The sequence below is a fragment of the Strix aluco genome, chromosome 29 (assembly GCF_031877795.1).
Source record: "Strix aluco isolate bStrAlu1 chromosome 29, bStrAlu1.hap1, whole genome shotgun sequence".
Classification (NCBI taxonomy): domain Eukaryota; kingdom Metazoa; phylum Chordata; class Aves; order Strigiformes; family Strigidae; genus Strix; species Strix aluco.
In genome coordinates, this window is record NC_133959.1 from 6,317,913 (window position 1) to 6,343,715 (window position 25,803).

General features: G+C 48.0%; 2 long non-coding RNA genes across 2 annotated transcripts; both read left to right on the plus strand.

Annotated features, from left to right (window-relative positions):
• Positions 1–14,201: 14,201 nt before the first annotated feature.
• On the plus strand, positions 14,202–17,699 carry LOC141916369 (uncharacterized). The gene is made up of 3 exons (XR_012621107.1): positions 14,202–14,280; positions 16,704–16,829; positions 17,429–17,699. It is a non-coding gene; the product is annotated as an uncharacterized LOC141916369 (long non-coding RNA).
• A 2,122-nt stretch (positions 17,700–19,821) lies between these two features.
• Positions 19,822–22,013, plus strand: LOC141916481 (uncharacterized). Its single transcript, XR_012621136.1, has 3 exons — positions 19,822–20,220; positions 21,503–21,699; positions 21,904–22,013. It is a non-coding gene; the product is annotated as an uncharacterized LOC141916481 (long non-coding RNA).
• Positions 22,014–25,803: the final 3,790 nt, after the last annotated feature.

The following is a 25,803-nucleotide window of genomic DNA, read 5'->3' on the forward strand; positions in this document are numbered from 1 at the left end:
CCCTACCTAGAATGAAAGACTAAAAAAATTACTTAATTCCTAAGTCATCGGTATTAAATTTTGTTAAAACATAAATGAATTTAAGCGTTGCAGATAATAACATGAAATACCCTGTGCGGTACTAGTGCTGCTTGATTCTTTGATTTTTACATTGGAGCTTTATAAAAGTGAACATTTTGTACAGGATTGTGAGTTGTGGCCATGTAACATGAAAGTTTTTGCTGGGGCATCTCATTTTTAATCACCATTAATTAGTTTGGGTGGAGTTTACAGTACTGTGAAAATTTTCACAGTTGAATATTTTTTTTTTTAATTGCCTGGCAGAAGAAGCTGGTATCAGATATAAAATATCAGCAGAATGATTTGCAGAATACATTACAGCCCTGTTATGTCACTTTTTGGTTACAATAAAAAGTTTTCAGTGAACTATCCAACGTGATGAGATTTTGAGACAGCTGAGCATTAGCAGAGAAAAGACCAGTGACAGAAAACAGCTCCCAGTAAAAGCTCGCTGATAGCTAACGTGTATGGAAAATAACGTGTCCGTGGGTTTAATTTTGAAAAGACAGGTAGGACTAAATCTCTGGAACTGTTGCGATGTGGGGAGGTACTGCTAAGAGGTGCATTTTTTTCATTGGCCAAGTGGACTTGGTTTTACACTGTAAAAGAGAGTATATGGCCCCAACCATGCAGCCACTGTTAACAGCTGGTACTGACTGTTTTAAAATAACGTTCTATAGAGCTGTCACATTTCAACACTGTTCCAGTTCGGTTAGACAGCTGTTGTCATTTGTCAGCAAACATTTACACATATACTTTAAGATGCCCTTTAAACTGTATCTCCTCTCATAACTCTGCTGACCACGAAGATGTTTGTATTTTTTAAACAGAAGCTTTATTATTCGTATTTTCCTGTGGCGATGCCATGATACAGAACTACCCCTTCCATTAAACGTGGGGCTCAGCAGGTGAGTTTGGTAGAAGAAGAAAGCCCACTAGAAAAGCAGGCTTCTGCTTTAAACTACTTTGAACAATGACAGGAAATCTAGAAAATGTAAATTCACTTAGCTTGATAATTTTAAGATGAATGTAAAAAAAAGAAATTAAAAGAAAAAAAGGTGGCAGTGTTGGTGTTGCTCAACTGTCAGAAAGGCAGCATGGTGAGAAATATTCTCGTTGTGCATTAAGGGCAGAACACCCGGTAACGACTGAACCCAGCAGTGAAAGCCCTCGACTGTTTGGCTATGGGATCTGCCCCCAAAGAGTTCTGGTTGAAAGCACTATAGATTAAAGCAGCCTTTTAGAGCTTCCTGCTTGCAGAGAGTATTTTGTTCAAAAAGTGCCGTTGTTTATAGGCACTGTTACTGGGGTATATAACAGTGCAGAAAGAGTAAATAGTAATAATTCATCTTGCTTCTCAAGTAGGGGTGATTATCACATTTTAAGTACTGGGTTAAACATTGAGCATCCTGTACTTCTGGTGGTTAAAACAAGAACAAGCCAGAATTAGTCCTGGATTTCACTTCCTGTAGTTTGTGCCTTTTCATGTCAAGGCATTCTTGGGGGACTTCAGGTGTTTTCTGCACAAGGTAAAACACGCTTTCCAGGAAGCCACTCATGTTTACTTCCCAGAATCAAAGAGCACAGGTCCATCATAGTCATTAAATGTGCTCATCTAGGGTTTCCTAAGCGTGCTCCAGGGAACTGGTGTCACCAGAGTAAACATGTCCATGTGTGGGGATTTAAGGCAGCCTCAGACTCTCCCTTTGCATCGTCTGTGCTCATGACGATGAGGCCATTGAAAACAGATTTCTTCTGCACCATTCTCTGAACATACTTTGGTCTAAGGAAATACAGAAAATTTAGGACTCTGTGAAATAGGATTCTCACTTGAGTTGGAATGTGTTAAGTATGCTTTATTATCAGAATAATTAGTAAACTTGCAATGAAGTAAAATTTGGGATGTTTCTTTATGTAATAGCTGCTGTGCAGGAAGGGAAGCCTGGGGTAGACATCAAGACCGATGCTCAGTAAGGATGATAAAGGGCTGGGCTGGATTCTGCCGGTGGCTGCAGCACCTCCTGCGCTGAGCAGAAGGCAGGCTTACACCAGGGGGTGTGGGAGCTGAACCCGGCACTGATGCAGCTGCTGGCCAGAGATGGGCTACGGGTACAGTTCCTGCTTGCTAATTCTTAATTCTTTACCATAGCCTAGGATAGGTAAGTAGTGGGGGGGCAGTGAAGTCTGAGGCGTTGGGCTCAGCCTAGAATGACAGGAAGCCCACCCTGACTGACGTGGTAGGAAGGAAGACAGAACAGGAGGATGGCAAAGGCAGCTGTTAAAGTAGCGGCCGAAAGCTGGTCGCTCCTGCGTACAAGGAGAGCAAGGGTGGGCTGGAGAGCCAGAGGGCTCTGCTGCTAACGCTAGCCACAGGGAAGCAGCAGGTCCTCTTTGGAGAAGGTGCCAGCAATGCAGTCCTTCAGAAGGGCCTCGCAGCTGCTGTCAGTTGGGTCCTGTGACAGGGACAGCGGGGCCATCAGCTGATCCAGGAGAGCTGGAGCGGGACTCCACAACTGTTTTGCTGATCAGGGATATCAATTAAACTCAGACACCAGAGTGAAAAGAGCAGGCATATTTTACTAGAAATAACTAAATAATGTAACAGAATAATACAGAAAACATACAGTAAGAAAAGACAGAATAGTGCACTTAAACAAATAAGAAAATACAGGGTAATGCATCAAATCATTACTACTTGAGAGAGAGAGAGAATAGTGATTAAGAAAGATCCATCACCACTTGCATACTTTACCATCATCCAGATCCGCAGTCGCTGGGCAGCCCCGGTTACAGCGAGGATTTGGAGAACCTTTCCCTGCAAGTGGGAAATCCTACGCGGTGCGTCCACCCGTAGGTGAGGCTTCCAAAGTCGCTGTGAGCGGGCCCAGCCTTATATACCTAAAAATCAGTAAGCCAGAATAGCTGACACCTTTGTTTTAAGCGGAAATATCTGGTTTTCATCTCAGTTAGGTTCCCCCCAGAGCCTGGCCAGGGCTTAAGGGAGAAGCTAAGGGAGTTTCCCTGCTTATCTAGTTAATTTATGAGCAAGGTCACAAGGCCAGACAACTGTTTCCGTGGCCTTGTTATCTTGCTCACACATAAAGAAATATAAGGATACATTCAGGATAGACATGTTTTATGCTGTTTAAACTACATCTTCTATGCATATTTCACTAATGACTACATGCGGAGTTAGCAGTTTCAGTTCAGGGCCTGTTGCTCAGGCTTCAGTATTCCCACCTTTTATATCAGAACAGTTGGTTTGCTATAACTTAGTATAATACCTAATAGCACAATGGTTATCAGTTATAAAATGTACAGGATTCATCTATAGGTCAACTCTGGCTTGGGCTTATTGTCCAAGCCTTAGCACTTCATTCGGTCCTTTGACCTATAGGTGAATCATGGCTCTCAAACCATCTCTATGGTTAGTGACATTAGTTTTCGTTCATCAGCTGATGATGTTTTGTCAGGCGTGTCCCGATCCAATATCAGGGAGGGTTCTTAAATGATCTTAGTGGTGATCTTAAGACACAAACGAGGTTAGATACCATGCAACCTTGTAAACTCTATTTCCTGTAACAAGCAATAATAGCAATAGGACAGAGGAAAGAAGAAAGAAAAAGTCAGAATACCTAAGCAAGCAAACAGAAGAGATGCAACAAAATCAGTTACCACCACGAATCCAGTGATGTCCTGTTGGTTCAGTCTCTCCTGAAATCTCATCTCTGAGCCCTGAGAGAGGAGTAGGCAGTCTTTTTATTGTCCAATTCCCCACAATTTCTCCAAAGAGTCCGCCCATTTCCACGGAGCTCCTTGTCATACGTGCCTGCACTGTTATAGGAAGTGTCTTTTTTCCACCCTTTGCTTCACTAAAAAGCTTTTTGGCCCAGATGGTTTTCTCCTGATGCGGAAATGTGCAAGTACTCGGAATCTTGCACATTTGTATAGGAAAGCTGTTGCCCACTGAGCTCTGTAGCCATGAGGGTCGATGCTGCGATGGTCACGTTCACCAGTTGTCTTTGCCTTGTGCACTCACGTACCACAGGTGAGCGTGTCATGAGAAAAAACAGGCTCAATAGCAGCGTCCCAGCTTGGTGAGCAGGGACACCAGCAGCGGGTCTGCTGGCCAGAAGCTGTCAGACCCCGGCAGTGACACCCGGCTGGCCTCTGCCAGCGGTGATGCCTGGGGCGGGTGCCCCCGCCCAATGAAAACAGGGCTTCATCGCTGCTCAGGGGGAGCAGCTGCTGATTGCCTTTGTCCTCGGGGCTTCACGGTAGTTGGGGTGCTGGGGTTATGCCGTGCTGGGGTAACGGTTTTCCAGGGTTATCACACACTAGTTTTAGGGAGAACCAGTGTTACTGGGTGCCAGGGTTATGGGGGTGTAGGCTTACAGTGAGCTGGGGTTATGGGGTGTTAGGGTTACAGGATACCAGAGTGTAGGTGGGATAGCATTAAAGTGTGTTATTTTTAGGGACAAAATCTGGGCTTTTTGGTCCTGGGATTCCTGGGTCGTTTGGGGGTCTCTTGCCTTAGCTTATGTTCTGGGTGGTTTTTGGAGAGTCCTATTTTAGGTTATTTTCCTTTTAGGGTTTGGATAGGGGCCTCTGGTTTGTGTATGCTGTGTCTTCTACTTGTTTTTTTTTCTCTTCTGGTGGTTTATTTTGCATTTTTTGTCTTATAACCACCATTTCTGGTCTAATATGCCTGTCTAGGTTGGCCAGTGTCACTTCTGCTGCAGTCCAACTCATTTCTGGTGAGCATTGGACTGTTTTAGATGGGTTCATGCAGAATGACTGCCAGATGACAAACGGGCACTCCTTGGCGAGCTCCCTTGGAAGAGTCTGTGGCTGATACCTGGGACTTCAGGTTGCTCCAAAGGAGGCAAACAGACTGTAGCAGCTGCCTGGCAGGAGTCCTGAGCAGCTCTTGAGCATGGACATGCCTCCAATGTCAACAAAACATTTTGGGTAGCCGCCGTAGAGGACGCTGGGCCTGTGGTGTGATGCTTGTGCCCTGGGACAGGAGGTTTGTGACCCAGCCCAAGCAGAGAAATGGACTGTGGCACCAAAGGTGCTGGGGGAGTCTAAGAGGTTTGGTGGGACTGTTGGGGTGACACTGGTGTGCTTGCCTGTGACCTCGGCTCAGGGGTATTGTGTCTTCCTTAACCACAGCACCTTGCTGCTGAGGATTGTCCATCCACAGCCTGTTTGGAGCAGGAAATCCAGGCTGTTCCTCATTTTTCTCTACCCAAGAGTCTCTCCAAGTCTGGCCTGAGCCCTGGGTCCAGTACGGGGGACCAGATGAAAGGACTGGACATCATCATGTGCAGAGAGGTGAGGTACCTACGGCTGCCTTTTGGAAGGCCTTGGCTCAGCTGGCAGGAGTCAGGCACGAAGTATCTCCCTTGGCTCCAAGGTGACTCCTGCCAGCAGCTGCCTGCCTTGTTCAGGACCCTTAGCTTGGATGTAGTTCCTTTGGTTTGCTAGGAGTGTGGGAAAAGCCATTAGAGTAGGAGCGGCTCCTTGTCCCCCACCCTGGGGGTGCCCCCCCCCCATGCATCACAAAGGGCCACTGGTGCCTCCAGTGCGGTGCTGTGCTGGCACGGGCAGTGCTGGGGAGAGACGGGATCTGACCGGAGCAGCACTGCCCTGGCAGAGGGACATCGCTTCCCAGCCTCGGAAGGCTTTGCGGGGCCTTGCTCTTCCCCTTGCGGAGCACTTTCGCAGTACAAGTGTCTGCCTGGCCGCAGCATGATGGACCAGCTGACCTCCTGCTTCTCCTGGTGCGTGCCCGCTCCGTCTCTGTGGCACCAGGCATGGCCAGTTCCAGGCAGAGCCCCGTGTCTTATGCCCTCAACTGTGTCCTTTGCAGGGACGTCTCCGGTGGCAGCCAGCTGGGTGTCCTCGTGTCTCAACAGCATCCCGAGCTGCTCCGCTGCGAGCACGTGGAGGTGACCTGGCATGGGATGACGAAGAGGAGACACCTCCTGCTTTTCCAAGACGCCCTTGCTATTGGCAAACGCAGGTAAGAAGAGAAGATGGCAGTACTCTTTCTTCCCAACTCCTGCCTCCAATACCAGCCCTCAGGAGACATCTCGCAAAGCCCTCTCAGGCTTGCCTTTGGTCCAGTGTCCAAGAACGTCCCAGGGAGGTTTCCTCGGGAGGGTCAGGAGGTCAGAAACCAGGACTGTAAGAGTCAGCGTGTCTCCCCAGCAAGGATGTTCTGATTTGTGCGACCAGCTACTCTGGGCCACCCTTCCCAGGGCTGTGTCTGGGTGCAGAGGCTCTCCCAAGGTGGATTGCCATAGTTTCCCCCCAGAAGGCAACCTCACCATCATCCCCTGCTCTTCCTGGCTGCAGACATGACACCAGGTTCCGGCTGAAGCACAGGATGCGTCTCAGCGACCTGTGGGTGCTGTACAGCGAGAAGGCGGCATGCGGGTGTGCACAGGAAGAGACAGCATTGGGCCTGGACTGCTGCAGCACCCTCATCCTCATCTGGCCCAGCAGCTTCTGCATGGTCACTTTCTGGTGAGTGGCTGTGATGTGTCACCCAGGCATTGGGCTGTCTGGGCCAGTGCTCTCCCTCAGAGCCCAGCTGGCTCCTCAGGCTCGTGTCACGAGGTGGGGGGGAAGCAGAGGCACCGCTTTGCTTGTGCAGCATTTTGCAGCTCGACTTATTTTCTGAGCTGGCCCTCTGCCCTCTGGACACAGCCCTTGCCCAAGCTGTGCACTGTGAAAGGGGTGAGGCAAGGCGTGGGCTGAGGGGAGGCTGTGTGTAGACAGTCAATCCCGTTTGGTCCCAGGAAGCCCCAGGTGCAGTTCCGGCAGAGCTGGGCTGTCGCTCCCCGCTCTGGAGAAGCCCCGTGTCTGCAACAGTGCTCCTCAGCCCAGGGGGATCCCAAAGGCTGCAGAGTTGCAGAATCAAAAGGGGCTCCTGGAGAGACGCGGCTCGGTGAGGAGCAGAGCCTCCTTGGCTTTGCCCTTCTCTGTTCTCCATCTGTCCAGGAGAGCAGAAAGACTTGCTTTTTCCTGCTCCCCCTGCTCAGCCGCTGTCAGTCCCTAAGCTCTTGGGCACAGTGGGAGCCTCTTTTTGGGAAGGCCCAAGAACAAGGGGAGAGCTGCTTTTTCCCAGGTCCTGCTGGTGTTTGAGTGGCCTGAGGTCCTGGTCCTTGCCTCCCGCCCCCCTCCCGGCTGCTCTGGGCAGGAACAGCCCTGCTGTCCGTGTGCTCCAGCTGCTGGGACTGGAGCACAGCTGCAGAGAGGGGCCCTCGGGAGTGGGGGGAAGCAGAGGCATCAGCCTGATGCCTTCTGCTTCTGCTAGAAAACTGCTTTGCACCTTGAGAAGCGAACCTGACCCCAGAGGTCTGGGTTTTCCCACTGCAGGGGGGGAAAACAGCCCGACCCCTGGTTGGTGTCAGCGGGGTGTGATACTGATTCTCCTGTCTTTGCAGCTGGCAAGAGAGGAAAGAGTTCTGGCTGGACGCCATCCTCAGGTGAGCCCCGCTGCAGTAGCAAACCTGTGGTGCTAGCGTGGCAGTCGGTGGGATGCTCCAGCTCAGCTGAAAGGCAGCTCGAGATCTGGGGGAGAGGTACCCCCACTGCTGGGGCAGCTGCGGGGCAGCGCTGGCCGAGTTGCTCAGCCTTGCGTTGGTAAAGTAACACCGAGCCGATCCGGCTGCCACCACTTGCTCCTTCTGTGCCTGGACTTCTTCTGATGTAAGTGGTGCTGGAGGGGCTGGCAGGGGAGAGAGCAAAGCTGGGTTCAGTGATACAGAGCTCTTCCTTTGTCCATTCCCTGTGCACAGGCAGAGGAGCAGAGCCCGGGAGCTGCAAGTGACCCCATTGCCCTCGGTTGGTCTACTCGTGAAAGTCTTGGGCCTCAGTGGATCTGTAAGTGTCTTTGTTGTTCCAGCTGGGTCAAGGGAGTGAGTCTGCTTTCTAGCACGGACCATCAGAGGAGTTTCTCCCACTTGGCCTTTGTTCTCTTTTCTAGCCGGTGATGTTAACTCCCCTGACCATCAAGGCTTTGGTTCAGTGCCAGGCAAAAGTAAGCAGTGGCTACATTTCTCTACCTTGGCATTGTGTATGGGTGGGAGAGGCCCTAGGAGAGGAAGGTCGGCCTTTCTGGGATGGGAAGCCATCAAGACACAGGTGTCTTCCTCCCTGGAGGAGTTGGGGCGGAAATCTCCAGTGCCAGGGTGAGAGCACAGAGGGGCAGCCTGTGTTCCCTGTGCTCACTCCGGTGCCCTGTGCCCGGCTGTGGCTGTTCTGGCCCCTGTGGCAGCCGAGAAGGCTGCTGGGGCAGGGCCCTGTGGGGCAGGTCCCGAGGAGCTGGGTGCAGCACAGGCCTTGGGAGCAAACCCCCCCTGGGGCTGTCCTGATCCAGCATCCGGGGGTTCTTAAACCATCCCGAGAGCCAGACTGAGACGCAAATGAGGCTCCCAGCAACCCGGACAGCGCTGCCGCCACTGGCTGAGAGAAACCCCGCCCCTGCCTGGTTTCCTAGCAACACGGGCAGCAGCACTGCTGCTATTGGCCGAGCGAAGCCCCGCCCCCGCCTGGTTTCCTAGCAACCAAGACAGCACTGCCCCGCCCCTGCTGTGTCCTAGTAACACCCGGGATGCGACCAGCCAGGGCAGCGGTGGTCATTTGAAGAGGAGGACGCGAGTAGTGAGGAGGTGGCGAGTAGTGAGGAGGAGGAGGAGGCGAGTAGTGACGAGGAGGCGATCAGTGAGGAGGAGGAGGCGGCAAGCAGCATCAAGGCCATGGCAAGCAGCGTTGGGACACGGTGACCAGTGCCACCAGCAGCTCCCAGGCGTGGCCGGAGCCAGACCCAGACCCAACAGGCTCCTCGGCAGAGCTGCCCCTCGCCACACCTGGAGTGCCGGCCTTTCGACCTGAGCCGCCCGCCACCGCGGTGAGTGGGGCCAGGGGGCACTCCGTGCGGGGCACTCAAGGGGGCTCTGGAGGGCCCAGGATCACTCCGGGGGGACTCCAGAGGGCCCAGGGCTGGGCTGGGTGGGCTCTGGGGCCGGGGGAGGCTCATGGGGGGGCTCCAGAGGGCCCAGGATCGTTCCCGGCAGGCTCCCGGGAGGAGGGGGGGGTCAGGGGGCCAGTCCGGTCGCTGTCCCTCCCGCACGGTCCTGGGGGGTGGTGGCAGGGGGTAGACGGGGGCCACAGTGCAGTCAGGGGCACCCCTTGCGTGTGCACTGGGTGAACTGGGTGGCCGCGCTCGTTTCACGGCCCCTGGCCTTTCGATTCTGTAAGAACAACAACGCGGACTTGAGCACCGCAAACAGCTGGAAGCCCTGAAGGTGTTTCCCGGCGCTCGGAGTGGGCAGAGCGGTGGTTCTGGGTGCGGGTTTTGGTCGGGGGGAGCTGTCGGACGCAGGTCGGCACCTTGAACCCGGCTCCTCTGCACATCCTGGGCCCCTGAGCCACGGTGACGGCGTGTGGTGGGAGCGGGGCCGCTGGCCTCAGGCCTTCCCCTTGTTGTTGTCCAGCTTCAGAGCTGCAGGTTGTGAGTTTCAGAGCAGCCAAACAGTGAGGGTAGACAAAGGTTCAACAGTCAGGTGAGACAAAGAGTAAAGGAAGTAGTGTGAAGTTTTTGAAACAAAACTCAGGTGAATGTGAGCGGTGCGTCCATGGGGCAAGGTGAGCGGTGGTCTCACTGGGGTCAGATGGCCAGGGCTGAAGGGGTCCTGCAGATTTTTCAGCAAAGATACGAGGTGATTTGGAGAGACTGTGGCCTCTCCCTCCTGTGGTTATCACCTGAGTCAAACGGTACATGTACTTAAGGGTTTGGTGGGCTTGGAAGAGACCAATTAATTATTGTTGGGCTCCAAAGCCCCATCAAAATGTCACCTGCTGACTCAGGTCAGTTTTGTTCAGTAGTTGTGGTTTCTGACAGGCACGGCAGTAGTAGTTGAGGTTAATAACTGTGGAAGCCAGAGCAGTTCCTCGAGGTGAAGTCCCTGAGGCGCAGCGCGGGCAGCGGCTCCCCCTTGGAGCAGGAGGGTCAGTGTACACGTGTCAGAGCCCTGGCTCCTCACACAGCACCAGCCTCCTTTTGCAGAGACACAGGACTGTTTTTGTGGCTTTTCATCTTCTGAATAGATGGCCCTCGGGGAGAGAGGAACCCGCTGGCTGTATTCGCTTGGCATAAGCTTGAAGGCACCAAAAAAAATAAACATTTTTGCTGAATAGTGTCATAAAGGCAGCAGTTACCTTCTGGATGCCTGTACTGGCACGTAGATGGCAAAATCCCATTCTCTGTGATGGATTTGCACCATCTTTTGAGTCCTAGGCCTGCATGGGCGTGTTAGGCCATTCCCAGCTGGGACTCACAAAGTCCTTACCGTCAGGATTTAACGCCAAATCCCAGTTCTGCAGAAAACCACTTTGCCAGCATCTGCTTCCCTCTCTGGAGACCCTGACAGCATTTTTTTGTGGAAGTGGGACATATGTGATGGTGGCTAAAGAGTTTCTTAGGGAGGGAATGGCAGGCAGGTGCCTGGGAAGTCTCCTCCGAGGAGTCTTTGCTCCCAAGCGGAACGCGCTGGGCCGGTGCCCCTGCCTTGGGGGATGTTGAACTTGCCGTTTGTGGTTGACAGCCTGTGGTTAGACTTGTCCTGCCTGAAAGCCGGATGAGCCTTTCTTGTTCGTGTCCCCAGCAGACACGGTGCGAGATCCAGTAGGTTGCTGGGGTGAGGAGTGGTCTCCACCAGGGCAGGGCTGGCTGGCTGAGGGGCAGAAAGCTCCAGCTGGGGCGTACGACACCGGGGCTCCGGGTCCCCATGACTCCACCAGTCCGGAGCTACAGCTTTGGTGATCTCTTAGATTATGTCTTTGGGGAGCAGTCACTGATTTAATTGCACTGTAAGTTATTAACTGTGAAGATTTGCTTTACAAAGCTGACGCGGGATGCCTGCTGTGGCTTTGTCTTGATATCCTTTCTATGAGCAAGAGCGGTCTTAAAAATCATTGTGATACACAGCCCTGGCCCTGAATATAGTGTGTTGTGCACTGCAAGCTGAGAAAAACCAGATACTGTTAATAAATAGAAGCAGCAGTGATAATACAATGAAAATCCTGCTGAATACGGAGTTCCAAGTGGGCAGTTCCTTAATTGACTAAAATCCTAGTCATCAGCTCTGCTCTGGTTTGTGTTTGTTTTTGTAATCCCGATTTGCTCTGTTTCAGTAGAATGGCTAGTTAATGCAAGGTGTATGTAAATTGGGGAATATTCCTTTTTCCCATGGTGTATGGTCCCTCACTTTAAAATTCTAGACAGGTGAGAAGCAGAGATATTTTTTTTGATGGTGACCTTTTCCTTTTAGAAACTCAAAAAATCTAATCTTTAGTATAATGTAAAGTATATTCTCACTGATGATAGTAAGCAAGGTAAAGAACATTTATTAAAAAAAAGTGGATGCCCATTGAACAGATGTTGTTAAAATGGGATGTCACCATTTCTCAGTGGCTGCAGTAAAAGTGCTACATCTGGAACATCTCCGCTGAAGAATTTTGAGGAGATTGTTTCACTTGAATCAGTCTTGATTTGACATGAATTTGGGGAACTCGACTCAAATTTAGATGCAAGTGAAGGAGGATTTTGAGCAAAGTAAAAGAAAAAAAAAATCAGGAACAAACAGTGTACATCCAAGCATTCTAAATAACCTTAAATATGAAATTACTGAACTAACAGAGATATGTAGTTACTGTCTGTGACACTAATTTTGAGAAGAGCTTCGAATCTCATCCTGGAGGCTACAGATCAGTCAGTCTAGCTTCTGTGCTAGGAAAATTGTCTGCAATTCCAATAAATACCGAGGATTTGTAGAGAGAAGAAGAAACAGGATAAACAGCAGAGAAAAAGGAGTCCCAGAAATACCAAAAAAAAAGACTTTTTGGGCTTACTATGATACGACTGTGACAAACATTTTGTACAGTACTGTTTAAGAGTGATTCTCCTCCTTTGGTGTATGTTTTTCTAAGACACGTTTTTGTCAGTTCTGCGCTTCTGTCTCTTGTAGAGGATTTAGAGGTGACATTTGTATGTAGTTCTTAAATATTTAAATCTCTGGAAGAAAACTTCTCAGACATGAACTTCTGTTATCCTTGTGCTGATAACATGTGCAGGAGCAGAGGACTAAATGAGACCAGGGGTCTGCTTTGCTCAGGAGCTTGTTTCTGACAGCCATCGAGTTAGGAAATCCGTGAAGTTTCTCGGATAACTTGCTCTTAGGGAGGCGCTGCACAAGTCCCAGGTCACGTTGCTCTGTGGAGCCAGCAATGAGCCCAGATCCGTGCTGCACCGGTGCCAGTGCCCGGCGTGTTCTGTGTGGCGGCCCTGTGCCGCCCTCCTGGGCGAGAGGGGCCTTCCCCCGGCAGAGAGCTCGGGCTGCCCGCCGCACCGTGCCTCTGCTAAAAACCAGGGCACCCAGCTGAGTTCTTTCCAGTGGTTTAATGGGTCTTGGTTCAGGCCCAAAACATGTCCTCATTCCCTCCAGTACCCTTTTGAACCTTGAATTTAATTCAGCATTTGTGAGGATCAGCCTGTTCATACTTTAAATGAGAAAATACATGAGCAGGCTTCTTTGAAACTGAAGTTGCTACATCCCTCTGCTCGGGTGGGAGTTGCATTTTAGCTGATTATATTCTCCATGAAATATTGGATGGAAGGAAGTAAATGAAAAGGAATTGCATGGCCTTTCTCCTCTGCTGCCGTATGCAGCTGCCAGCTGAGTCAATCCTTAGCACAACTGATGTAATCTGGTGGTTTCAAAAGCGAATGCAAACAGTGGATTAAAAAAGTAATGTAGAACAGTTGCTGTAGTACCGGTGTGTCATCAACGTGCACAACAGGGTGAGCTAAATCCTTTGTTTAATTTATTGTTGGTAGGCTACCTGTGAGATTATTGTGAAACCCCAGATAAAATTCCTGTAAATCCATGATCTCTTTGTGGTTTTTTGATTTCTTTTTTTTTTTTTTAATTGTTCTTTCTTTTGTTGAGCACACCTTTGTGTGTGGTAATTCAGCCTAGCAACAGACATTTATCTTGAATTACCCTATTGAAAGATGTGTAATACAGGTACGGTGGCATTTAAATGTAAAGCCAAAGGAAGCAAAGGAGTTCAACCTCTTGTTGTGTAATTAAAACACAACCTGCCTAGAGCCCAAAGGCCAGGCTGAACGTATTATGCAATAAATTTATGCACTCACAAACATGAGTGGATTTAGAGTATTAAAAACTTAAGCCTACTGTCACTTCCTTTGTTATTTCTCCTGTCTTCCAGAGGGTGAAGTCAGATAAGGTTGTGTTAAGAACTATTTAAAAATGTGTCTGCTAATTATGGATGCTTCAGTTTTTGTGTTCAACTCATATCTGAGGTTCAGTTTTTGGAACCTCTGCTCTTTGGTAGCTGTGATGATTCACCTCTGTTGGCTTTCCAGGGATGCAGGACGTGCCTTGGGTAGAGCAGGGGAGGGCCCTGCTTGGATGGGCTGCGTGGTCTGCTTCTTCCTTTGTTGGTCTTACAGTTTTTCACCAAGAAATAGGAGAGAGATGCAATTTGTTCACTTTGGATTGTTGAAGGTACGCATTAGAGAACCTTTAGTGTATTGACTCGGGAACTGGAAGAGACTTGAGGAGGCCTTGCATTCATTTTTATTGCTCTGGATACAGAGGAGGACTTGGCAGCCCTACGCCAGGGCTCTGGGAAGGGGAAGAGCCCAGCAGAGAGTAGCCCAGCCCAACCATTCTGGCCTCTACAGCAGCGCAGTCCCGGGAGTCTGCTGGACTGAACAGCACTTGAGAGCCGTCGCAGTTCTGTCTGGTCGGTCTCTCTCAAGTCTTGGAAGTGCTCTCTACAATCTCGGAAGAGTCTGTTATCTGAGGAGGCTGTTGTAGACGTCCCTTGTTTCTGATAGAAATCTTCTGGAGGCCATAAGATGTTGTTTCTACATAATCTGATGGGCATTTACCGGACAAAATGTTGGGCATGATTCAACAAGACAGCATTTTGTGCAGCGAACTATTGCGCAGGTCTCTGTAAATTAAGCTGTAATAATTTGGCTGTCAAGGGGCTTATATGGATCTGTATTGCTTTTATTTCAGATTACTGGAAACCTACAATAGCCTGAGGGACAAACACTTGGTTGAGTACTTCAACAGTCCCCGGATAACACGACATCTTCGGAGATCAGGACTGGTGAGACTGAAAAATTTCCTTTTCTGAGAAAAAAAGTAAAGAATTATATGTTTCTCTTAATATTGTGCAAGTCAAATCCCTGATAGTCCTGTTGTTCATTTGTTAGAGGTATGTGTTGTCGTTGGTAAGAATTTGACCAGCCAAACTCATGCAATTGTGCTGTGCCAGATCAAAGCCACACGATCACACTGTGACCGAGGGCAAGTTGTTTAATCAGAGCATTCCCCACTCCATTGTTCTCTGCCGTTGGTCAGCTGGATGTCGCAGGGACACAGGGCTGTGGCGCTCACGGCTGCGCTACTGGAGTCAGAAAGGCAGAAGCACAGGTGAAGCGGGGCTTGGGGCTCAGCTCCATGTGCTGAGCGGTTTTTGAAGAGACTGGTGACAGCTGAGGAGATGCTGTAGCTGGCGCTGGGCGCGTCTCGGGCCTGAGGGCCGCCTGGGGCTGTGAAGGCGCTGGCCTGCAGGCTGCTGGTGGGTGAGGGTGGCACGCCAGGAGTGCCACGCTGACCATCGGGTCGAGGCCACGCTCCGTGGAGGATCACGCTCACGCTCTGTGGTGGTGCAATTCTTACCCCCCCGACCCTCTTTGTTGGGCTGCTTGGTGCTAGGTGCGATTCCACCCACATTCCCCGAGCTATACACCAATCTGTGGAGATAAGGACTGACAATGTTAACGAGCCTGGCTCCTGCCCCTCCCGATTGCTCGGAAATGGTTAAAATGGCCCATCAACTCCTAAGGGCCTGGCACACCTGTGCCTGGGATGTGGTCAAATGGGAACAATAACAGAGTCGCACATTAATCAAATTCTTGTGTAACTGCTGGAAGGCACCAGAAGGTATTTGACAAAAGTCAATTATCTTGGACCCTATAAATGGCGACCACAAGGGAGACCCTTTGAGCTCTCCTGGATCGCAGCGGGCCTGTGACCAGCAATCTCCCCTGAGCTGGGACGCCTCTCAGGTACCAAACCCTTAAGGTGTCGTCTGCTCCAGACGGAAGGCCAGGGCGAAGTCCCCTGCTCGAGTCTCAATTATCGCCCGTTGAGGAATGCCAAGGCATTGTGAGTATTTGCTCTAAACTCGAGAGGGAGATTTTCTTTGAGCTAGCTTCTCTTTACTCTGTGTGTGTGTGTGTGTGTGTGGGTACGTACCCTTGTTTCTGTGTGTGTATGTCCGTTCTGTGTTCATTCTACTGAATCCAAACACCTTTGTTTCTGTATGCTTGTCTGTCTTGTTATGTGCATGCATGTATATATATAGGTACCGTTAAGTAAGTTAGTGTGAATCTTGTCATTTTAGAATCTGAATAAGTCGCTTTTCTTTCTTTTAGTATTTCTGAATTATTTTATAATAATAAATTCCTGTTAGTTATTAATAAACTAGATTTCTTACTAAATATTACCGTGTCAATACTTTCATGTGCGACACGCTCCCAGTGCGCCTCTGTCATGCAGCAGTTGTGATGCTTGTCTGCGTGAGCTGGGAACAGGGGCTGAGTGGATTGAGGTGGGGTGTAAATACTGGAGAGCCGTGGCTCAGCCCCGAGCTGCTCAGCAGTGCAGTTCCAGGAAGTTATTACACACGTCGCTGTATTGCTGCACGATTAGGGCTGTGTGAGAATGTCTGTCAGTCTGCTTGTATTTCACACCCCAGCAGAAGAAGATATTTCATGGAGAGGTTTTGGTAAATTCAGAATGTTTTTATGTTTTTGCTGCGTACATATCTTTGCTCATTGGAGTTTGCCTCTGCAAAATCTTTCAGTTTGCAAATACACAGAATCATATTACAGAATCACAGAATCATTCAGGTTGGAAAAGACCCTCGGGATCATCGAGTCCAACCATCAGCCCGACTCTACAAAGTTCTCCCTACACCATATCCCCCAGCAGCATTGATTCTCTTCGGTTATTGATTCTCTTAGGTTTTTAAAATGTGAAATCTAAGCATCTTTGACTCTAATAGCTGTTTAAATAGCTTCAGTGTTATTTTTTTAAAAGACTTTAATGGAAAACTGAAGTGTTTGGTAAAGGCGAATGTGCTGAACATTTTTAAAAATACTTAGGCACTCCTGGGTGTGACTCTGTTTAGCACAGGCAGATGCAACCCCTACGCAGTAGGAAGGCAAGTATTTAATTGCCCTCCGCTGACTTGGGCAGCGGCCCCTGAAAAGCAAGGCTGAGCCCACAGCTTTTAGGAGATGTGACGGGGGTCTCCTTCCCTCTTCAGCTGGCTGATGGGGTCCACAGGGTCAAAGAAATGACACTTTTGTGCTCAGAAGGCGAGTTCCAGCACCGTAACAGAAGCAGAGGTGGTAACTAACTGGGAAGAGAAAGTAGCCTTACTGGGAAATTGCGCTCTGTTTAAAAACATACCTTATTCTGTCTTGTCCTTCTTAGTTACGTTATATTTGTTTATGGCAGATCTCGAGGAGTGGAAGAATAATTCCTGAGAAGGAATACCGGCTAAATACTCTACGGGAGGAACACCTGAGATACGTATGGGAGTACCTGGCTCACACCGTGTTTGATAAGGCCCTTGACATAGAGGTATGCATTTACCAGCGACGTGTCAGGTACTCCCCTGCTGACAGCCAGGGGCTGTTAACTCGTACTGGACTGTTTGGGGTAGCTGCACCCTCGTGGTGCCCTGAAAGGCTCTGTCCTGCTGGGAAAAGGACAGTCCTTGTGCTTGACATCCCCACGTGAAACCTCCGCTGGCCTCTGGTTGTCAGCCCACACCATCATCAGAGCGTACGCTGTCCTGGCTCTCGTGCTGCCCTTCAGCTCTCATCAGATTGGGGGATGATATTCACGGGGATAGTTAGCTTAAAAAAATTCTAATCAAAACAGAGTAGTTGGAACATGGTCATGTATCTTACCTGAACACAAAATTTGGGCACATTCCTGTTGCGTATCAAGAATGGAGTCGGTCCCTACAACTTTACAGATGCTCAGTTGTTAATTGCCAATGTTAATTTACAGAGGTGTCATGCAAATGGGTTGAATCAACAGTGGTTTTGTAACAGGGCTTGGTGAGGAAAACAAACAGGGAGCAGGCAGGTGATAAGCAGAGCAGAAGCAAGTGTTATTACCTTCAGTGACATCTCACAATGTCCATTGACGAGGTTTCTCTCTTACATTGATAGCGTCATCATCAGCCAGGAGCAAAGCAGAAGCCTGCAAAGAATGGCAGGAAGGAGAAGGTGCGGGAAGTCAAGGTAAGGCTGGAGTGCTCCCGAGCGCTGAGGGGACGCGGCAGCTCTGCCCTGGGTTAAACAACAGCCGTGGGTCAGCCCAGAGGCTAGCTGAGCCAAGGGCTCTGTCTCTGATGTTTATGGAAAAAGTACAAGAAACAGGTAAGTGGAGGATGATCCTGCCCCAGGTTATGTCTCCGTCTTCCTCTATCCAGCAGTTTGGGAACTTCCATTCATGCACCTAATTCCTTTTGAATCTACTTATTATTTTGGTTCTGCAGTGTTCTTGGTTTGGAATTTAATTATGAGTTGTAGGAAAAGGTACTTCCTCGCATTTCTGCACAATAAGTAATGTATCTGCTGTCTGATAATTCTGTTTGTGCTCCATTGTTCTCATTATGGAAAGACTTAATAACTGTTCTTTTCCAAGGTATTTGTAGTTTTACATACCTTTTTCATATTCCTTCTCAGTTTTCCAAGCTGAAGATTCTCAGTCTATTGAGTCTTTCACCCGTAAGCCATTCCAGGCTTCTCATGGCTGTTGTCATTTTTCAACCTCTTCTAGTTCTACTGTTTCTGTTTTGAAATGGGGAACCAGAACAGGATGAATAATTCAGGATACATGTTGCAGTTCTTCTAGTAATTCTAGACGCTATCTGCTCTTGACTGCAGCTGCACACTGAGCTCATATTTTCAGTTGTTTGCCTCTCCACACCCTGTTTAGCAGAACCAGCATGTAAGTAATGAAAAGAGGTTTCAGAAGTCTTTGCTTTGGTGTCATGTAGGTAGAGCTTGGTTCTGTAGTTGTTAGAGTCATGGAAGTCCCACAGAAGTCAGCGGTTCTTGTCCTCATGATGTCACTTGGACTCACATGGGAAAAGTTATTCTCATTTTGGCTGAAATATACTCAGCATCTTATTTCTTTATTAGGAGCCTGTGTCCATCGAGAAGAATGCATTGTGAAGCTACCTGCTGCTTGGAGCAGCTGGAAAACAATGTCAAATCTTTCTGATTTTAAATAATACATTTATGAGGTAAAGGAAGGAGGAGATTTTCATGACAGACAGCAATGGCTGTGGTAGTTGCAAAGGCACTGTTTACTGACTGAAGCCCTACTGGCAGAGGTCACCCCAGTGGAAGCAGCGACTAAGGCAGCCTGTGAAGGGAGTCGACTTGGGTGATTTTGGAACATAAACCCAAACTGCTTCCTTCAGGGAGAAGCGTAAGGGAGACGCCTGCTATCCTGGTTTCGGCTGGGACAGCGTTAATTTTTCTTCTTAGTAGCTAGAACAACGCTGTGTTTTGGATTCAGTGTGGGATTAGGTATGAGAAGAATGCTGATAGCACACGGATGTGTTCAGTTGCTGCCAAGAGATCAAGGACTTTCCAACTCCCTCTGTCCTGCCCGTGGGTGGGTGCACAAGAACCTGGGAGGGGGCACGGCCAGAGCAGCGGACCCAAACTGGCCAGGCGAATATTCCCTATCATGGAACGTCACGCTCAGGATGTAAAGGAGGGTTGGCTGGGAAGGGGTTGGTTCTCTCTCACTTCCGGGATTGCTTCTTCGGGATCTTGGCTTCTCCGGGATCACCAGCTGAGAACGGGCTGGGTATCAGTCAGCGGGCGGTGGTAGGCGCGTTGTGCGTTACCCATTTCTACTTTCTATTATTGTTGTTTTATTTTATTTCAATTGTTAAACTGGTTTTATCTCAACCGCTGAGTCTCCCCACCTCTACCCCTCCAATTTCCTCTCCCGTGCCCCAGGGGCGGGGGGTGAGTGAGCGGCTGCCTGGCGTTTGGCTGCCAGCGGGCTCGAACCACGACACCTGCAGATATGTGATCTGTAACAGGCAGAGAAGGAATGTTAATATACTCTTGAAATATGATACCAAAGTCTAAGGTCAAAGGTCAAATATATGGTTCAGTTTTAACTGGTTCTCGATTTCAGCGATGATCATGGGTGCAGACTGAAGTGAGGTTTTCAGTCCTGAATAACCTCCTCTTCAGAAAGAGGACACTTGGACCTGTAGTTCTGTGTGATGGTGGACATCATCACATCAACACCCATCCAAGGGGTCTGCCTGGTCTAAGGCAGCGAGTTAGCTCAGATAAACAGGTTTTTTAACTTGGTATTCTGAAGGGTGTACAAGGAAGAGATGAACTAAAAAAGTCATAAAAACGCTGAGTATTGAACAAAAATAGGCCTGCTTTGGTGGTGCGTTCTCTCAGTGTGCGTGTGCTGAAGTCACCAAAAGGCAGCACACGGCTGCGTTCCTGGGAGTATCTGTGAGCTCACGTGTTTGCTTCAAGGCTGCACTGTGAGGAGACAGTAGCAAAACCTGTATTTATGGTCAAGAGTTATTTTGGATGCTCCAGTATTTGGATGCTCAATGAGAGATGCCTAACGGGGCCTGGCTCTTCGCAGGCAGACTAGAAAATTTAAGTTCCTGAAGGTACCTGAGAATCACTCATCACTTCCAAATATCTCGATCAGTGCTTTTTTTTTTTTTTTTTTTTTTCCCTTATGGTGCTGCTCTGTACTGGAAACTATACACTGAGATTTTGTAGCTGTTTTCTTTTTCCTTTTCTAGACTTCCAGGTGACCACGTACAGCTCCAGGGGATCTGCAGCACTCACTCCATTTCCCACCACTTCCCATCAGTGCTGCAGCAGAGGCTGTAACTACTTCAACATCTAAACAGAAGTGTCCAGCACCTGAACTCAATCAACAGCCTGCCGGCAGGGTGAGACCATATTTCACTCTGAGAATAATGTAATTTTAGGGACAGCTTTATAATACTGCTTTAGTACTGTAGTTCCCAGAACTGTATACTGCACGCAACATGCCTTCCAAACGGTGATCAGCTTTTATTGAAACTCTCCCTTTTAACCTCCCCTTAATTTTCAGGACATTGACTTACTGGTCTAATGCCCAGTTCTTGATCACAGTGAGGAAAAATGTGGTGACTTATCTTTTATAGTATAAAATCTCTGCATGCATAATTTTCTCCCTCCACATAGACTCTCTGTTATGTAGAGAGGGAGGCAGCCACCTGGTTAACACCAAGAACTCAGAAATATTTTCACACAGTCTTAGAAGTTTTCATTTTCATCTACAGGTGCAAAGTAACAAAAAAACTCCTTTATTTTTTTTACCATTCCTCCTGCTAAGTCACACTAGCAGGTTCAGAGAATGAGAGCTTTTAGGAGTAGCCAGTCATGTTCTTGATACATACACAGTTACTTTCAGGTGAAGTTTGGACTTGTCTTCTGTTCTAGAAAAACATGGTGTAATTGGTTTTGTGTTAGGAGTTCCATGGGACTGGAGGATTTTGGAATGGGGCTGTGAGCACTGCCTGGCAGACACTGGACGAATAGCTCCCTCCTGCATTTGCTCTGTATTGTGATGGTCACGATCCCTTCTCCAAGAATTTGCTGGCACTTTCTACTTAATGCTCCCTGCCAACAAAGCAGCCGGATCAGTCACAGGTTATGCAGACGTGACGCAGAGCTCAGACCCAGAGCATGCGATGTTTGCAGAATTTATTCTCTAGAGCTGTCTTTTGCTTTTCAGGGCCCTGGGCCTCTGTTTGCATTTCATCCTGAAGGAGGACTAGACCTCCACTACAAACAGGGGAGAAACATTTTGAACCACATCTTGTATAATTGATGCCAAATGATGTTACTGTTGGGAGACTCCGGCTGCTTTGGAACTTGCTTGCCAGCGGAGGGAGTGCAGCAGTGCCGTGGCGTTCTGTCTGCTGGGGATCAGAACTCGGCATGGTTACAAGTAGCACACTGCTCTCACCTATGGGGGTGACGCTTCCAAGCAATCTGCCTGTTGCTTTGCGAATTAAAAGAAAGGGTTTTAGCACAGAAATCTTTTCATGAACAAAATTGCAAGCACCGAGTTCCGGAATTGTTCTAGAAGTACACCTTTTACTAGGTGTAAAGAGCCATCAAACCATGGTTACTTGGTCCCTGGTTTTGCATAACCTATTTAACCTGGTTAAAATGTTTTCACAGGAGGAGAGGAGTGAAGTCAAAGGTCCAAATGCGGTGAAATGCGTGACCCATATATCTCCCATCATTAACACCTCCTGATACCAGGGCCACCTCCACCCCAGCAAAAAGGTGGAAACACAGTGAGAAGTGGGGTAACCAGAGGGAGACAACTGTGTCCCATCACTGTACCCAGGGACGCAGAGCAACCTCCAAGGAAGGTAAGTTAGCTCTGTCTACTTCTCTGTTTATGTACAGGTATATAATCTTCCTTGTTGGTGTATTTGCCTAATGCTGAAAGGTGTGTATACCTAGTTTGCATAAAGATTCACTGAATTTTTGAAAGAAATAAAATTAATAGCTATTAAAATATGTAACTGCCACCCATCTCTCTATATACTAAAACATTTGGTGTTTCTCATCAGCTGGGGGGAAAAAGGGTGCTTGAAGAGAAAACCCATGGGAACTCTTACTTAAAGCCTTCTGGTTTAGTCAATCTGATCCTGCCTCTGACCACATCTGGTACCAGAACTTCAGAGGGGTATGTGAAATGCCTTGAGCGTATGAAAACTTCATCAGTTACACTATATCTCCAGCCAGTTTTGACTCCTGTAAAGGGAATTGTAGGAACCCTGGATTGGGAGGGACAATACGGGTCATGGTCCCTGCAATTTTGGGCAATTCGATGCAGTGGATTTTCAGTTTGAAATATTTTCCTCCCCTTCTGCATGTTACAAAGCACTTTCCAATTTAAGCAGCTCAAGGCCTGTCTTAAAAGACTGGAAGCCTCAAGTGTACGCCACACGTACATGCTCTTTGTGTTCACATTTTGTTAGAGGTGGAAGCTGAATGGATTTTTTGTGTATTTCCTGCTGCAGAACTCTGGAGTCGTCTTCAGGTCCCCGGTACGCAGCAGCGCATGTGTCACCATGGCCTTTGTATGAAGAAATCTGCATTTATTTGGCAAGGATGCTGGTGTGAGGAGTGACATCAGAGTCTACCAGCAGCACTGTAGAGGGGAAAACCTTTGTGTCTACAAAGGCAGCCTATTGGAAGGAGGTGAGGATGAAGAGTCAAAGAGTTCATATCAATTCTGGCAACATCTTTTTTTTTTTTTTTGGCTAAAATGTTGGTGTGGTATCAAAATGACTTCAGCTGAGCTCAGTCAAGATATATGCATCCAGGGATTTTTATACCATCTGCCTCCACACTAAATCTGGATCTACTGTTTCATTCATGATTGAAAGTGAGGTTAGAATTACTTCTGCAAATTATGGTAGAAGGAATTTAGAGAACTAATTTAACAAAATACTGTAGCTTAGGTTACTTTTGTCTAGAGATGTGTGGTTAATAAAGTAGTAGTAGGAGCGGCAGACTGTCCTTAAATAGGGGTTATCTGTTTCTGACTTGCTACAACACATCAGTGCATGTTGTTGCATGCTACAACACAGTTGCATGTAATACTCCAGAAGGAAAAGTACATAATGGGAGCCCAATTCCCGTCTCTTTGACATGAGTGCAATTCCATAGCACCAGTAAAAGGTGAATTGTGTTCTGGGAATCTGGGAAGAGGCAATGGCTGGGAGATTTTCACTTATGAGGAAGAGTGATTCCACCGATGACACCCCTCATTCCAGCTCACAGAAACCCTGTGTTGGCGTTTTCAGCGGGTGTGGGAAGATGGTGCAGAGCTCCCTGCGCTCCCCCGTCCCCGAGGCTGTGGGTGCAGGGCGGCGTGCCTGCAGATCAGCTCATGGGGCTGCTGCGGCTGGCTCCCCACTGTGTCCTCTGTGCCTGCTCCTCTTGTCCCCAGCCCCGCTCACACGTGTGAGGGAGTGACCAGTGTAGAGGGGGTACAACCCCATCCCCCCGGCACGGAGCGGGGTGGCTGCCTCGGTGCCCTCACGTCCTGGATGCCAAGCAGTGCCCTTGCAGAGCAGCCTGAACCGGCTCCAGAAGCAGCATCTTTCAGGTGCCCGGTGTTCCCTGAGCCCAGCCGTGTCTGTGCAGGCCCAGGGCCGCTGGTGCTGAGCTGTGCTCATCTGGAGCCTCAACTGCTCCCTGCGAGGTGTGTCCCACTGCAGGGGCTCTGACATGCTGCTGCCCTGCACCGGGTAGGCACGTGCCAGGAATCCTAAACCTCCTGTGTGTTATAGACTATCTTGCCAAAATGATGCAAGTTAGGACAAATTAAATTTCAATTATTTATTTTAGCAAGCAGCAATAAGCAAAACAGCGCTGGGCGGCCGGGGAGTCCCTGCTCCACCAACGGCGCGCACCCACTTCCCGAGGGTCCGTCTTTTTATATCCTCCGCCTTCCGTTATCGGGTCTCTCTGAGAGGTGTATCCTGCGTCTGCGCACTTTGCAGCTAGGGGGTCGCTCCATCCGGGTCTTCCTCACGTCACCAGCTTCTCGTATTTCCTACTTTCCTGAGAGTGGCTCACAAAGTCTTTGTTTATATCTTACAGAATATAGACACTACCCCCTTTTTTTTTTTCTTCTTCTTCTTCCCTTTGTCTTTCTCCCCTTTGTCCTTCTTCCCTTTCTCCCTCTTTTCAGTCTTTTGCCTAGTAGGAGTCCTTGCTTCAGCATTTCAACTTAGATAAGCACTTACAGTCAGTTAGTCGTTACACAGTGTAATAGTTAAGATTAAGCTTAGGCCAACATAGTTTATGGAATAACATGTCACGAGCTCCCAGTATCTTCAATGGAATTTGATGAACAAACAGTTTACTGTCTATCACAATCCCCCCTTTTTCTTTTTATCATTTTGTTCATCAAATCGTTGCAATTCTTGTTGACTTAACAGGAGAGTTTTTTTTCAATTTAAAGTCATCATCTAATTGATTGTTTTTGGCTTTAATGAGTATTGGACGGGTGACAGACATCAGATATGTTACTCGTTGCATCATTCTCCAAGTTATGACATATAATATTATTGACAAAGTCAAACTGATTAAGATTAATATCAAGAGAACCACAATGGGGTGACACAACTTGTTCAAGATGCCTGTAGCAGTAGGTGACCATCCAAAAAGGGTGTCCCACCAGTTATGTTCTGCATTCTTTTTTGCTCTTTCCAAGACTCGGTGTATTTCTTCTACATTGTGATGAACAGTTATTAGAGTTTTCTGTCCGTTTTCTCTAACTTTCTCTAAAATTCTAATTAAGTCTTTGTGTTGAAGTAACTGCTTAACCAAAGTGAGGTTCATTCCAATGGGTGTAGGTTGTAGATTATGTATTAATGTATAATTGGATTGCAGGAGTTGGTAAGACGTGACCGGGGCTAAATAGGAAAAGTCACATCTGATTACCTTTGTGAAGTTGCAAACACAGAGATTTGAATAATTTTTTGTCTCTATTATGATCTTGTCTACGGTTAAGAATTCACAAACCGTCCTCAAACATACACAACCTTCGCCAATATATATAAGTACTGTTTTAGGATTTTCATTGGGATGGACCTCAAAGTGACAAATATTTTGTTCGGTATCTAAACAAATATCTTGTGCCTCAATTGCATTGCCTTCACAAATGAATCCTTGTTGTTCCCGTACAATGCAGGACTCTAGATTGACAGTTTGCCATTTTTCGTTTACCTTTCGGGCCCATACTCTATGCTCAGAAGGATAGAGTATGGTTCCGTTGTGATTCAGCTCTAATGCAATGATAAGATAAATTTGGTATATGGTGGCATTGTAAATAGTGAGTATAAAGGTAGTAGCTGTGTTTGTGATGGGGTCATAGGTAAAGTTTACCAGGTTCCACCAGGATTGGAGTTTCTTTTCAAAATTAGTAGCACTGTCCCAAATTATTCTTCGAATTTCAGTAGGAAGAATACCTTCTTCACCTTCTCTTATAATTGAGGCAGTTATCGACTGCATCCATATTTGAGCCTGGATGCAGCTGAGAGCTAAAGAGAGGTTATTTTGGAGCACACTGAGTGCATCTGTAATCAATTCATGATCCTTTATATTTACCTTTTCCCCTTTTGGTAATATATTCGACAACAGTCACTGGTTAGCCCCCAAAGTCAATAAGGAAGATCGCAAAGGCCTTTGTATATTAGTTAAATCACTAATTGAGGTAGTCAATTTGTTCATTATCACCTCCGAATCAATACTGTTTAAAACTCTCAATCCTGTTCCCAAAGCACCGGTTAAGTCTCTCTGCGTTCTTTTTGTGTGAGGAGTTTGTTTTTGCAGCCAGGTTGTCCATCCCTCGTAAGAAGTCTTTAGGAAAGGTGAACATGTTGGCTGAATATTTGAAACATTATTTTGCATTAATAATTCAACTTGTTTGAGAGACCACGCCGGGTTAAACA